The sequence below is a fragment of the Rhinoderma darwinii genome, chromosome 4 (assembly GCF_050947455.1).
Source record: "Rhinoderma darwinii isolate aRhiDar2 chromosome 4, aRhiDar2.hap1, whole genome shotgun sequence".
In the NCBI taxonomy this organism is placed as follows: domain Eukaryota; kingdom Metazoa; phylum Chordata; class Amphibia; order Anura; family Rhinodermatidae; genus Rhinoderma; species Rhinoderma darwinii.
In genome coordinates, this window is record NC_134690.1 from 368547657 (window position 1) to 368560619 (window position 12963).

The 12963-nt window shown below is 39.3% G+C and overlaps 1 protein-coding gene across 1 annotated transcript in view; it reads left to right on the forward strand.

Moving 5' to 3' along the window:
• The window catches only part of MACROD2 (mono-ADP ribosylhydrolase 2), a 1597693-nt gene that overhangs the window by 1093697 nt on the left and 491033 nt on the right, over positions 1 to 12963 (forward strand). The window lies entirely within an intron of this gene.

Below are 12963 nucleotides of genomic sequence, written 5' to 3' on the forward strand. Positions count from 1 at the left end.
CTCGTCCCCATACATTTCGCCTTGTGAAAGGAGCAAACGAGCACTGATCAACGAGCCATCTCGTTGATCAGTGCTCGTTTACACGACCCACGTCAGGCCGAGTAAGATGACCCTAATTTGAATCTACACACAATCTTCGGGACAACACTGTTCCTAACAGAATCAGAAGGGGTCATTGGTCATTAGAATCTCTCAGTAGTGCAGCCTCAGGCGATGGACCTGTAATTTCATGTGTTCATATCTTAGCATATAAGGGCCTTTTTTTTAAATTTCTTCTAGTAAGTCTAGCTTATATGCTATCTGGAATACTTTGATGATTGTGAAACGACAATTACTGGTCAACAAATGGTCAAACCAAATATTTTTTATTTACTAACTTTCTAGAACGTTTTTTTTACGCTCTGATTGTGTTTTCCCTTTGCATTAATAGCACTTTATTCATAACTTTATATGTCTGTTATAATTGGTTGGCTCATTTTTGCATTTTAATAGTTATCTAATTTAAAACAGATGTATAAATATTTCACTAGATTAACAGGTGCTATATAAAGTCTGTACAAACATTAGAAACCTAAGTAACGTCAATTTAGAGCCTGTTCACAAACATGCATTATTCAATGTTAAACATGGCTTTCTTTATTTTATGTTTTGTGTATGAAAAAAATTGGCTAAGTGTAAACCTTTAATGTAAATTTAAACCTTTTGATGGGCATTATTTTTTTTAAATATAAACAGGTCAGTCAATGTGTTTGCTGTAACTTGTTAAAAAGTCTTTATTAAAAATTTGTTTTACCTTTTGAGATACAGCTGCTTTTATTCTGTATACAGAGCAGTTATATCTTACGCTGAATCCTGTACACGTCATAACCGCGGGACTGACGGATTCAGGTCATAGCGCTAGATACAGTGCTGTGTATAGAGAATACAGAGCAGCTGTATCTAAAAATGTAAAACAAATTACACACAATAATTTTACTCCTTAACCCCTTAATGACCAGCCTATTTTAAACCTTAAAGAGGCTCTGTCACCAGATTAGAAGTGCCCTATCTCCTACCTAATCTGATCGGCGCTGTAATGTGGATAACAACAGTGGTTTTTATTTTGAAAAACGATCATTTTTGAGCACGTTATGAGCAATTTTAGATTTATGCTAATTAGTTTCTTAATGACCAACTGGGCGTGTTTTTACTTTTGACCAACTGGGCGTTGTACAGAGGAGTTTATGACGCTGACCAATCAGTGACTCATAAAGCTATTTTTTGGTTTTCATTCCCCTATGTGGGTTTAAGTTGGTTTATAACCTTTAAGGAGTATATAGTATATATGTATATGTTTATGCATTTATAAATGTTGTTATATTTGAGTTAAAAGGGTATTCTCAACTTTTAAAATGATGGCAGATGGCCATGTGATTGCTTTTTAAGCAAGCTTATAGAATCCCACAGAATAGACACTTTTACTTATAATTTTATTTCAAATTAACAATGAATTGGTCAAGTTTAGACAATCCATTTTCATACACCCTATTATGGAATTCTAAATTAATAGAGAGGTGGGGACCTCTTTTGCAGATTCTCATCTCTTGGCCGGAGTGGAGAGCAGCTACAAAGAGCACCTCTCACTCTGGAGGAGCTGTCCTGTACTGCATTACACAGACAACTCATTCGTATGAATGGGCACTGTGTAATGCTTAATTTCCCCTGTGGTGGCGCTGCAGGGAATCTAAACACTTACTGTTAGGTTTCCCAATAAATTACAGCTGATCGCTGATGGTCCCAGCAGAGGGACACTTTGTCATAAGCTTATTGTCAAGGAACCATTCTAAAAAGTAGAAATTGTCCAAAGCGGAGAAACCTTTATGGCAGGGGTCAGCAACCTTCGGCACTCCAGCTGCTGTGAAACTACAATTCCTAGCATGCCCTGACAGCATTTGGAAGGAATACTAAATAAAGCCTTTGGTTGTCAGGGCATGCTGGGAGTTGTTGTTTCACAACAGCTGGAGTGCGGAACGTTGCTGGCCACTGCTTTATGGAGTTGGTCTACATTTATAACAGATATTTTATATGATCATATTGTGGAAGACAATGGGTATAGAGATACTAATTTATTAGGTCTTTCTGATCCACTGTGTAACTGCATTTTAATACTTGGTTCACATTATAATGAATTCACAGTTAGAGGTTAGGTAGGTAAGAGAAACGTACTATTGTATTCATATATATATATATATATATATATATATTACAGTATATTATTATTAGTATTACGTTAGTTGTGGTGGACTCCCAACCTGTCTGGAGTCTAGTCTTTTAATGGAGTCTTGAGTACAGGCTAACATAACACTGATTTGCTAGGCAAATGTGGGCAGTTCTAAATTCCCCATCATCTTGCATGGCCATTATTAATACCTGTTAGTGACTAAATAGAGATGTTCTCAATATTTTGATACAATATTGATATTTATGTAATTCCCTAATATTTTCTTCAAAGTGGCTGCAAAGGGGCATCTTGACTTTGAGCTAGTCACTTTTAATGAGTGCCCTCAAGCTCCTACAAAAAAACATTATCTATCAAAAACACTCAGACTCAAAACATACCTATTATTAAAAATACCTATTATTAGTGTTGTTGTTATTATTATCTGTGCAGATTTTTTAAAATAAAAAAAGTTAATTATCCAGAATGGAAAAAAGTAGCATTGTGTAACCATAAATAATTATTTTTGACAGTCCATTGTGTTTCTCATGAACAAATACATTTATTACGGGATTTATTATTACAAAGTGTTTTTTCTTTTTCTTTCGTCACCTTTGGGGTGTTCAGGGAGCTTTAATTAGATTTGTGTGATTAGTATGTATACTGTTTGCAACTAATAAAACAAGACTCAGCATGGGTTTTCTAGGCTTATATTAATTAGCACAGCTCAGTTAAAAGTTAGGAATTTAATGACACTCGCGTGATGACAATGCATTCAAATTTTTTGTTCATTTGTAGCCAAGAGCCAAAGTGTGGTGTTTTTTCATGTTGTTTATTTTTATTTTTGTTAAATAATAAATATTTTTTGCAGGGAACAAATTGTAAATCTGGTTGTCGACTGCTTTTGTGTCAGCCAGTAAATCAATTTACTCTCTTCATATTTTGTCTGTATGGATTTATGTTTGTTATTAGTAAACCGTTTATCAATATGTTTCAGGTTATTATTTGAATAGAATGGGATGTCATGTGCCTTTGTTGTTAAAGGGGTATTCCAATAGTTAATATTATCACCTATATATAAGATAGGTACTAACTAACTAACTAACTAACTAACTAACTAACTAACTAACTAACTAACTAACTAACTAACTAACTAACGAACGGTGGAGAGACCCCCATTGATCACTAGTACAAGGTATCCAAATCCTCAGTTTCTACTTATGCCCCATGTACACAAACCTATTCATTTCAATGGGCCCATGCACACGACCGTGGTTTCCATGGTCCGTTTATTGCCCGGGAACCTGGACCGCAAAAAGTTAGGACATGTTTTATTGCGGCCGCATTTTGCGGTCCAGGCTCGTTGAAATGAATGCACACGGCAATGTGCATGGCCTATGATTTGCGGGTGACACTCCGCGGCCGTCCGAGCCGCAAATTATGGGCCGTGCACACCACTACGGTCGTGTGCATGAGGCCTAAGTGTGGATTCACACGTGGCAGATTTTGTTGCAGAAGTTTACGTTCCATTCATCTGAATGGGGTTATTTCTGCAGCAGGTGTTTGGATTTCTGCAAGTTCCATGTAGATGAATGCAACTCCTTTTCAGTCGCAGAAATATCTGCAAAAAAATCTGCCACTTGTGTGAATACACTCTTAGACTTCGTTCACATCTGCGCCAGGGTCCTGTTCCATTGGAGCTATCTGCCGGAACGGGACCCTGACTGACGCAAACGGAAACCAAAGGTTTCCGTTTCCATCACCATTGATTTCAATGGTGACGGATCCGGTGCCAATGGTTTCCGTTTGTCTCTGTTGTGCAAGGGTTTCGTCGTTTTGACTGAATCAATAGCGTAGTCGACTACGCTATTGATTCCGTTGCTTGTAGCAACAAGTGTGGATTCCTGAACGCCTGAGCCCTGCCTAAAGAACGGCCCTGATCTGGTGCATAGGCGATAAATGTCAACGGCTGGTATATTTCTTTAACTTCACAAGCTAATATCGTGTTAGTTTGCGTTTTTGTTTTTTTGCTCGTAACAACTAAGGAATGTTAAATCTCTGTCTGTGAAATGTCTGCAAACCTGTAGCTAGGCGTTAAGACTACTACTGGCATATATACTGTATATTATTTAGCCTATAGAACTCATAATGAAATTTAGTTCTAATTGTCACTAACCAATGGAAATCTTTTTAAGGAAAATGCTTCATTTGTTACCCTTATGGCTATTAGCAGAGCATTTTACTATAGTGAAAACTTTTTTTAATACATAGTTCTAAACTTATAATGAGTCCACCTATTATTCTATAATCTGAAAATCAGAGATTTTTGCCAGGATGTAAAGAAATACCGCAGTGTAACACTTATTCTAATGGATATGAAGTGGCCCTTGTTCAGTAAGAGCTTTGGAACCTTTCTAAATGCTATTATTGTAGTACAACAATTTAGTTCTCAGCATTAATATATATCAATGATCACATTCCTGATTGAAAGTGATTATTAGCTCCTTCAATAATGTAGAGTCAGGTAAATGAAGCAGAGGAAATAAAGGATTATTATAAGTTGTAGAGGTGATTTTCCTTTTCTGACTCTTGACTTCCAGCCTGTCCAGTTCTCCAGATAATATAGGGGTTACTGCTGTGTAAATCTTCCCTTAAAGTCCAAATTAACTTTGAGCGCTTTGTGTTGTTTTATCCTTTTGTTTCTTAAGTCAACTGATGACTATCTCAGAAAGAATAAATGTGGTGAATAATGACTGACCGCATCGAGAGTTATATTGGAGCTGTCGAAGTATAAAGATTGTGGTTATGAATGCGTGAAGAGAACTTAGTAAACACGCTTCTACTTGGACTGTCGGCTTATTAGCACAGTCAATGAGAAGTTTACTGTAGACCATAAAGCATTTATATTTGCTCATAAATTTTATTTTTATTTCCCACATTCTCATTCATGAGCCCAGAGGCGCTCCGTACTTGTAGACTAGGTCAATAATTTCTTCATATGTAGTTACCGGGACTGGAGTACATTTCCTAGAGACTATTTTTCGTACTGAGTAGCCCACATTGACTACAACGTGTAGAACTGTGCACCCTCACCTCACCTAACCTTACCCATAGATGGCGCTATGTTGTAACATATTCCATGTGGACATTACCAACTACTGTATACTTAACAGCAGTGTATCCTGGGGGCACCACATACAGTGAAGGAAATAAGTATTTGATCCCTTGCTGATTTTGTAAGTTTGCCCACTGTCAAAGACATGAACAGTCTAGAATTTTTAGGCTAGGTTAATTTTACCAGTGAGAGATAGATTATATAAAAAAAAAAAAAATAATCACATTGTCAAAATTATATATATTTATTTGCATTGTGCACAGAGAAATAAGTATTTGATCCCTTTGGCAAACAAGACTTAATACTTGGTGGCAAAACCCTTGTTGGCAAGCACAGCAGTCAGACGTTTTTTGTAGTTTATGATGAGGTTTGCACACATGTTAGATGGAATTTTGGCCCACTCCTCTTTGCAGATCATCTGTAAATCATTAAGATTTCGAGGCTGTCGTTTGGCAACTCGGATCTTCAGCTCCCTCCATAAGTTTTCGATGGGATTAAGGTCTGGAGACTGGTTAGGCCACTCCATGACCTTAATGTGCTTCTTTTTGAGCCACTCCTTTGTTGCCTTGGCTGTATGTTTCGGATCATTGTCGTGCTGGAAGACCCAGCCACGAGCCATTTTTAATGTCCTGGTGGAGGGAAGGATGTTGTCACTCAGGATTTGACGGTACATGGCTCCATCCATTCTCCCATTGATGCGGTGAAGTAGTCCTGTGCCCTTAGCAGAGAAACACCCCCAAAACATAATGTTTCCACCTTCATGCATGACAGTGGGGACGGTGTTCTTTGGGTCATAGGCAGCATTTCTCTTCCTTCAAACACGGCGAGTTGAGTTAATGCCAAAGAGCTAAATTTTAGTCTCATGTGACCACAGCACCTTCTCCCAATCATTCTCAGAATCATCCAGATGTTCATTTGCAAACTTCAGACGGGCCTGTACATGTGCCTTCTTGAGCAGGGGGACCTTGCGGGCACTGCGGGATTTTAATCCATTATGGCGTAATGTGTTACCAATGGTTTTCTTGGTGACTGTGGTCCCAGCTGCCTTGAGATCATTAACAAGTTCTCCCCGTGTAGTTTTCGGCTCAGCTCTCACCTTCCTCAGGATCAAGGATACCCCACAAGGTGAGATTTTGCATGGAGCCCCAGATCGATGTCGATTGACAGTCATTTTGTATGTCTTCCATTTTCTTACTATTGCACCAACAGTTGTCTCCTTCTCACCCAGCGTCTTACTTATGGTTTTGTAGCCCATTCCAGCCTTGTGCAGGTCTATGATCTTGTCCCTGACATCCTTAGAAAGCTCTTTGGTCTTGCCCATGTTGTAGAGGTTAGAGTCAGACTGATTAATTGAGTCTGTGGACAGGAGTCTTTTATACAGGTGACCATGTAAGACAGCTGTCTTTAATGCAGGCACCAAGTTGATTTGGAGCGTGTAACTGGTCTGGAGGAGGCTGAACTCTTAATGGTTGGTAGGGGATCAAATACTTATTTCTCTGTGCACAATGCAAATAAATATATAGAAATTTGACTATGTGATTTTCAGTTTTTTTTAAAAATATAATCTATCTCTCACTGGTAAAATTAACCTAGCCTAAAAATTCTAGACTGTTCATGTCTTTGACAGTGGGCAAACTTACAAAATCAGCAAGGGATCAAATACTTATTTCCTTCACTGTACCTAGGACAGTCTGTCTGCTCATGCGTCAACAAGACGATCCCTAGGGACTTGAAATCCCTACCGTTTTCTTGCTTTCTGTTTATGTAATTCCTTGCTGTATAAAAGTAGGTTCAGCAGCCCTTACACTCCCTTTCCCTCGTTACCTTCTTTTCCTTCACCTCAACCCTTTTTTCGTTTGAGGTTGAATTATATTGATGGTATAGCTCATCCGTTAATTGCCATGTATGACAAATCTATACATTAATCTCTGAATGATATACTTATTCAGATAAAATTACTTTTTGTATTGTTTTATATATTGAAAAAACAATAAAAATAAGTTTTAAACTAAAATAAAAGTAGGTTCAGCAAAGGTATACTTACACTTAAAGGGGTTGTCCCATTAAAACTAGCCGTTATAATTTGCTAGTGTGACTGTTGGAACATCTCATGACCAGCTGCAGATACAGTACCAGGGTAAGAATTTCTCATGCCACCAAACTGTAAGGGTAGTGTACATTTACCCTAAAAGGGCATCGGAACAAAAGTTGTCTTTAGTGGACAACCCCTTTAAATAGCTATCCGATGTTCAAATGGATGATTAATTGCAATTATTCTCTGATCACTAAAATGTTAAATATCTGCCACTATATTTAGGTAATCGGGTCAGCTGACAGAAGAGACAATTCAGTAATGATGTGGGTTATGCTGTATTTGTACATACAAGTATGAGATACATATATGACAGAGCTTCATCTTGTACTTAGCACAGCAAACGTTTTCACTGTACGCATGGTCTCTGACACGGTCTTTGGATGAGCTGGAAGAGTCTGGCCATATGGCACCATCATCATCATCAAGATCAGAGCTCAGGAACCCCATCTAGATAAAGTGTAAATGATGGTATTTATTTTTTTTTATATGTTTTTACAACATATAAAATCAGAATCGTTATAGCTTTCTGGATGCAAAACATCAAATAGAGAAATACTTTATGTTGTATTGTTTCTTATTATTTATGTCTTAGTGGATTTGATGGTAGATTTTGATTTAATTTATAATAGCCAAGGATATTCGTTCTAGGACAGAAAGTGTTTTTTGTTTTTTTTATAATCGATAAGAAATTGAGATTGATATCTATTTATCCAGTGTTTTGCTCTCTCAATCTACCATTCTGATGCTTCTTACCATATAAAGGCTATTGTACTATATTTATATGAGTGTTTGTACTGAATAGACTAGAATATATTCTTCCTTTAGCTGAGAAAATTTTGAATCGGGATGGGACAGCATTTACTTTGTATTTCCCCCAGACCACCTTTTCAGTGCCACACTACAATGTCCTACTCCCCTGCAACAGCTGATGACCCTAATCCCAAGTAAAATAACTAGTTGTGAATCGTTCACAAGTTAAAACGGAACTGTTGAGTGTTCACCAAATACCTTGATATTTCAAACTGGAATCATAGTGTGAAAGGACAATCCGCTTGGAAATATCCACATGACCTCCCCCTTCTCTAAAGCCAAGATTCTTTAGGTTTCCAAGAAACTGGTCAAGCAAAAATGTCATTCTTGGGGGCTGATTTATAAGGTAAAATTATTCGGTAAAATCTGTTTCAGAAAGTAGTTTCCCTGTCGTCCAAATTCTGCTGTCCCCGTAGAGCTCTGTAGTGGATTTATTTATGATTGATGCCACCTTAGTTTAGATATGTAGAAAGGGTATTTGCTTTTTTTATTTTATAACTTAAACCCAGCACTCTGACTCGTCTAGTAAATAGGTTGTCTGTGATGAGGCAACCTCTATAAAAGGTTTGTAAGGATTTCTTTGCTTATGCATAGCACAGCAGAAGGTGTAAGGCTGAGTTTACAACTGGGTTCTTATTTCTGTTTTTCTTTTCTTTCATAGGAACAGAAAAACTAAAATAATGGTAGTGCCGGATCTTTTACATGATACCAACAGCAACCGAATGACCCCATTGACTTTAATGGGTTTCATCCGGTTTCCATCAGGGTGTTCGTCACATTACCTGAAAAAAACAGTGCTGTATGCTCAGCTATATTTTCCAATAGTTTTCTTAATGCAGCATAAAAGCATAGTTTTACAGTATGTCCTAATTACTGGGCCACCTGGGATATATGCTATCAGCTTTTGCATCATACCCTCCTCACAATTACCTTTGGGTATTTAGTGATTCGCTATCATCAGTATTGGGTTGTAAAGTACTCTATTTAGTCATTAAAGAGTAACTGCACTTACATCAAACCTTTGATTTGTCATAGAGACATATCAAAAGTTTAGATTGGTGAGGGTCTGGGTGCTGAGACCCCCACAGTTGCTGAAACGAAGGTGCAGAAGGGTTCAGCTGAGCACTTTGCATCTTTGGCTGTGATCAGCGCTCCTCGACAGCCTGAAGATGGCTCACGTACACGTTCTATGTGAGCCGTCTTCAGCCTGACAGGAAGCGCAGATCATAGCCGAAGATGCGAAGCGCTCAGCCATGCGCTTCTGCGCCTTAGTTTCAGCAGCGGTGGGGGTCTTAGCAGCCGGACCCCCACGCATCAAAACTTTTGTTATGTCTCTATGACATATGAAAAGTTTGATGAAAGTGTAGTTACTCTTTAAATAGGGAGTCTGTTTTAGTGTAGAAAGCAGATGAAAGGTCAATTGGGGATAGACTTCCAAAGATTATTTTGCACTAATTTAGAATCTGTAGTATTATAGAATTCATATAAGAGCATAAATATAGGGGGTGCAGAGTTGAAGTTACACCTGGGCATTAGAGCGTGAAGGGGCACAATAGGTCTCTCTGCCTTATATATGGAGACCAGTACAGATTTTGCACTCATATTACTAACCATAGATATCTAAATCTCATATTTCTGACAATAAAAAATCTAGTCTGAAAAATGTACTGGCAGTGTAGGAAAAATTTCTCTGTTTTAATTTTCACCAAGTAAATGGTATTCAGGCTGATACTTTTCTATGTGGGCATCTCATGGGCTGTAATAGCAATGACACTTCAAATTCAGATTGTAGCAGTAAAAAGGTAACTCTAAGTTCTTGACCCGGCCTCCTATGTCTATTTGTTAAGGATCTGCCAGGCACAGCTTCTGTATCCACGCCCATAGGTAATCAGTCTGCACCTGCTTCTATGTCTGTGAGACTGACTCCATCTTCCACCACTCAGGATGGCAGGCTTAGGAGTGGGAGAGCCTATCACAGCCTGGCCAGTCGGAGCTAGCTCCCGCCCTCTGTCTATTTATACCTGCCTTTCCTGTTCCTCCTTGCTTGTGATTCTTCTCTGTTGGTTTCCTGGCCCTGCTGCAGCTTCTTGAACTACTTGTCCCTGCTTCGTATTGACCCTGGCTTACTGACTACTCTTCTGCTCTGCGTTTGGTACCTCGTACACTCCTGGTTTGACTCGGCTTGTTCACTACTCTCCTGCTCTGCGTTTGGCACCTCGTACTCTCCTGGTTTGACTCGGCTCGTTTACTACTCTTGTTGCTCACGGTGTTGCCGTGGGCAACTGCCCTGTTTCCCTTTGTTCTGTGTTTCCTTGTCTGGTTGTCTGTCGTGCACTTACTGAGTGTAGGGACCGTCGCCCAGTTGTACCCCGTCGCCTAGGGCGGGTCGTTGCAAGTAGGCAGGGACTTAGTGGCGGGTAGATTAGGGCTCACTTGTCTGTTTCCCTATCCCTGTCATTACACTATTTTTTTCTTATCTGTTTCCTATTCATATCTCTGTGTGTGTGTGTGTGTATATATATATAGATATATATATATATATATATATATATATATATATATGAGAGAGATATACATACATGTGTGTGTGTATGCGCTACTGTTTTTGGGAACGCTCGGTGCTTACCAATTATCTCATAGCTTTCCTAGAGTCCTGAACTGCATCTCTTCATAATTATACAGCGACGCCCTTTCATCACTGGAAGACGACTCCTGCGGTAGCTGTAAATTAGGCCACACCCAGATTCTTCAGAAACAGCTCTTATTGTCTAAATAGAACTTGGGACAACTCAATAATTTACGATCTTACTTGCCAAATTTTGAGAAGGGAAAACAGTGATATTCTGTAGGCTTTGTATGAAGCAGCAAAGTGTTTACCTTATGCCCCACCCAGTTATATAGGACGTGCCCTAAACCTCCGTCATATGAATCACAATAGTCCCGGCCCCAAGGGAGAACAGGACTGCAGGAACGGGGAGAGGTGAGTATATTTTGAAGGGGACTCGTGGTACCCAGGAGGTCTACCCTTCTTCCCGGACATTCCGGTAGAATTGGCAAGTATGCTTATAGCTACAGTTTATAGATATATTTTATAGTTGGAAGCTTAAAGTGCTTAGAGAATTTTTATTTTCTCAGTAGTTGACTTTTCATCCCCAACATTAACAGCTAAACATATCCTTTACATATATCAGAGTGCGGTTTACTCCATGCCCTGGAACCAATGATGTGTACATGTGCTGCTCATTTTAACTTTCTTTGTCTGTAAAGTAGAAGCAAGGAATTAACAACATAATGTGTAAAATATATTTCAAGAGCTGTAATCTTATAAAGCTGTGCTTAGCTACTTGTAATGAAAGTGTTTCTTACCAACAAGCTAAAAATAACCCTGGCAGCCTCTCACCTTTTAGATTTTAGATATACACTGCCAAATTATATACTGGTGCGGTGTAATGTAATATTTCTGCGCCTGCTTTTGAATTGCTGTAAAGGAAAATGCATTTCTTCTCATAAAATGTAATATAAATTTGTTCTTTTTTTAAAGAGAACCGGTCACTAGATTTCAGGAGAGTAAACCCCCAGAATGACGTAATACTGCTGGGGTTTAGTGTCCTAAACATGCTCCTCTAAAAACTGTCCGTTTTAGCATTTTAGACAAAATGCTAAAACGGACAGTTTTTAGAGGAGCATGTTTAGGACACTAAACGCCAGCAGTATAACCACATGCTGGTGGGTAGTGCCCTAAAATATAATTATGGGTTCCCCTTAAAGAAGCTCTGTCACCACATTATAAGTCCCCTTTCTCCTATATAAGGAGATCGGCGTTATAATGTAGGTGACAGCAGTGCTTTTTATTTAGAAAAACGATCTATTTGAAACCACTTTATGAGCGATTTTTAGCTTTATGCTAATGAGTTTCTTAATGCCCAAGTGGGCGTGTTTTTACTTTAGACCAAGTGGGCGTTGTACAGAGGAGTGTATGACGCTGACCAATCAGCGTCATGTACTTCTCTCCATTCATTTACACTGCACATAGCGATATAGTTATATTGTTATGTGCAGTCACTTACACAATCGCTAACATTACTGCAGTGTCCTGATAATGAATATACATCACTACCAGCCTGGACGTTATGTTTATTCAGAATCCTGACACTTCTGAATCTTTTCTGTGAGATTTCAGCAAGGCAAGCGTAATCTCGTTTGAAATGACAGGTTACATCGTAATCTCGCAAGATTTTCATCTGTAAACCGTGCTACATTGTGTATAGGCTGTGTGTGGTATTCCAGCTCAGTGTCATTCAAGTAAATGAGACTGAGTTCAGGGGCGTAACTAGGAAAGACTGGGCCCCATAGCAAACATCTGACTGGGCTCCCCACTCCACTGGGTGCCATGCACAGTCCCCCCTTGTAGATAGTGCCCCCCCTGTAGATTGTGCCATACAGCCCCCCATAGATTGTGCTATATAGCCCCCTGTAGATTGTGCCATACAGCCCCCGCTGTAGATTGTGCCATACAGCCACCCCGTAGATTGTGCCATTCAGCCCACCCATATATTGGGCCATACAGCCCCCTGTAGATTGTGCCATACAGTCCCCCTTGTAGATAGTCCCACCCTTCCCCCTCTGGATAGTAGCCCCCTCCCCCTTGTAGACAGTGCCATACAGCCCTCCTTGTAGATTGTGCCCCCACGTCCCTCTTGTAGATAGTGCCACACAGTCCCCCTGTAGATAGTGCCCCCACCTTCC